This window comes from Malaclemys terrapin, chromosome 4, assembly GCF_027887155.1.
Source record: "Malaclemys terrapin pileata isolate rMalTer1 chromosome 4, rMalTer1.hap1, whole genome shotgun sequence".
NCBI classification, from domain to species: domain Eukaryota; kingdom Metazoa; phylum Chordata; order Testudines; family Emydidae; genus Malaclemys; species Malaclemys terrapin.
In genome coordinates this window covers 32,840,643-32,843,600 of record NC_071508.1, presented here as the reverse complement: position 1 = coordinate 32,843,600, position 2,958 = coordinate 32,840,643, and positions in this window count along the sequence as shown.

Genomic DNA, 2,958 nt, shown 5'->3' with positions numbered 1-2,958 from the left:
AGTTGGGACAGTCAAAGCTATTACAGTACTTCCCTCACCCTGTCTCTAATGTCCTGGGATCCACCCAGCTTCAACAATTAAAGAGACAGGGGGTTGGACTAGATGACCTCCTGAGGTCTCTTCCAACCCTGATCTTCTATGATTCTATGACACAGTCAGGCCAGACTGGGCCCCAGGCTCGACCCTGATCAGAAACCAAAGAGCTCAGAGAAACCTCTCCTGCCATTTTTTCAGCTTGTAATCAGATGGGAATTGTTCAGAGAGCCAGCCTTTGCAACCAAGCGCTTGAGAAACTGAGGCTGAAACTGACCAGGGATTGCCTGGTGCCCCAGGTGCCTTGTCTGCTTACACATAGGGAAAGGCCCAGAACAAACATGCCATCAGAAAGCTGTTAAAATTCCTTCTGGTTTAATCATTTCAGAGGCCAGTTGCTAAGGCAAGGAAGGAAATTGGGATCCCAGGCATGCAACTGGAACCCTGTGCCCCCACAGATTCCCTGGATCTGCCTGCACAGGGCTCATTGCAGGGTCAGGACCTTGGCATTTGGAGTTGTGTTTGTTTGTTTCCAATCCAAAGGGTATGACTGAGTCCCTTTACAGATCCAGCTGACAGCCTGATTCTGGGAGGGACTGATCCCCAGCTCTTATGAAAGCCACAGGATTTCAGCACCTTTCAGGTTTGGATCCTTAGTGGTGAACTGCAGGGAAAAAATAAATTGAGCGTGACTTTCTTTACTTCTCTGTAATGTATAAAGAAAGTGGAAAGGAGAAAAAGGGAGGAGGAAAGTGGGGTTAATGTGGAAACTGATTGAGACAGGGAATTATTTTGATTCAAGATGCTTAAGACTGTGGGAGGGACTGCATGGTCCAGCCCAGGGGAGAGGAAGCAAAGATGACTTTAAATCATTTTTGTGCCCCTCTTGGTTCTGGGCCGGTCAGGAGCCAGAACAGCCCCTAGCATAATTTAGGCACCCCAGGGTTATGGCAGCCCTGTGACCCAGAGTGGCCATAGAGGTGTGCACTGAGGCTGGGCAAGTTGGCTCCGTGGTTAGGGTGTTATCTGGAGACCCACACTGAATTCTCTGCTCTGCCACAGACTGCTTCTGTGACCTTGGGCAAGTCATTCAGTCACTTTGTGCCTCACTTTCCCCATCCATACACTGGGGATAATAGCACTGCCCTGCCTCATAGGGGTATGTGAGAATCAATACATTAAAGTCTGTGAGGTGTTCAGATACTAGGATGGTAGGGGCCATATAAGTATATTAAATATGAAATATGCTCCTGCCCTGCCCCCCCTTCTGCCCCCAGGGCTTGTAAGAAAGCCCGTGTAGGGCTTGCCCTATGCAATGCCTGCCCCCAGAGAAATTCTTCTTCCTAGGGACTAAAGGGTTTTTATTAGGGGGTTGTATGTGTTATTGCTTGTGTCAACTGAGCTTATTGCACCCCATGGGCTCCTTGCATCCCTCCACTCTCCCCAACAGCTCCCTGGATGCCACCCTCCCACCCCCTCTATTGCAGGGATTCCCTGAACACCCCAGCTAAGGTCTCTGTGTGCTTCCATACCCTCATCCTCCCACACCAGAATCCCCATTTTTCCCCATGCTAGTGGCTTTGCATGAACACCCAGTCCAACATCCTCCATGCCCCATTGTCTGAATGGCAGGGGATCTGTGTGCCCCCTTCCTCCCTCGTCCATTCTATTGTCCCCCTTCTCCCCCTCCAGGGCAGGGGCTCTGTGTGCACCCTCTTACCCACTTCTTCCCCATTTCAGGAGCTCTGTCTGCTGCCCATTTCCCATCTTACTAAGGCCTTTGTCTCTGTAAATTGAGATGGCCTGTCTGTGGACACTCCTCCACAAGTTCGGTTGCCTCGGTAAGTTTGTCAACTTTATTAAATCTTTCCATGCAGAAATGCAGGTTCATGTCCTTCACCAAGGCTGCTTTCTCAGCTCCCTTTGTTGTCACCAATGGAGTAAAACATGGCTGTGTTCTTGCTCCAACACTATTTGGCATCATGTTTGCAGTTGTTATAACAGATGCGTTCAGAGACATTGATTGTGGCATTTATGTGCAGATGGAGGTATCTTGAATATGCATTGCCTGCCTGTGAAGACAAAAGTTATGAAGACAATTATTCATGAACTACTGTTCACCGATTATTGTGCTTTATTGGCCCCTAACCTCAGGAACATTCAGTTGCTCACTAACTGCTTTGTGTTTGCCACAAAATGTTTTGGCTTAACTATCAGCTAAAAGAAGACTGAAGTCATGGTCCAGACTTGACTAGGATGTACCGCAACTACTCCACTTGTGTCCATCGATGATGTATCACTCGAGGTTGTTAACAAATTTTGCTACCCAGGCAATGTCATTTCATGAGATGCAATGACTGATGACAGCATTACCAAGCGAGAGAGTCCAGCAGAAAGCAACGAAAATGATTAGAGGGCTGGGGCACATGACTTATGAGGAGAGGCTGAGGGAACTGGCGTTATTTAGTCTGCAGTAGAGAAGAGTGAGGGGGGATTTGATAGCAGTCTTCAATTACCTGAAGGGGGGTTCCAAAGAGGATGGAGCTAGGCTGTTCTCAGTGGTGGCAGATGACAGATTAAGAAGCAATGGTCTCAAGTTGCAGTGGATTGGGGTATGGAAGCACACAGATACCTTAGCTGGGGTGTTCAGGGAATCCCTGCAATAGAGGGGGTGGGAGGGTGGCATCCAGGGAGCTGTTGGGGAGAGTGGAGGGATGCAAGGAGCCCGTGGGGTGCAATAAGCTCAGTTGACACAAGCAATAACACATACAACCCCCTAATAAAACCCTTTAGTCCCTAGGAAGAAGAATTTCTCTGGGGGCAGGCATTGCATAGGGCAAGCCCTACACAGGCTTTCTTACAAGCCCTGGGGGCAGAAGGGGGGGCAGGGCAGGAGCATATTTCATATTTAATAGATTAGATATT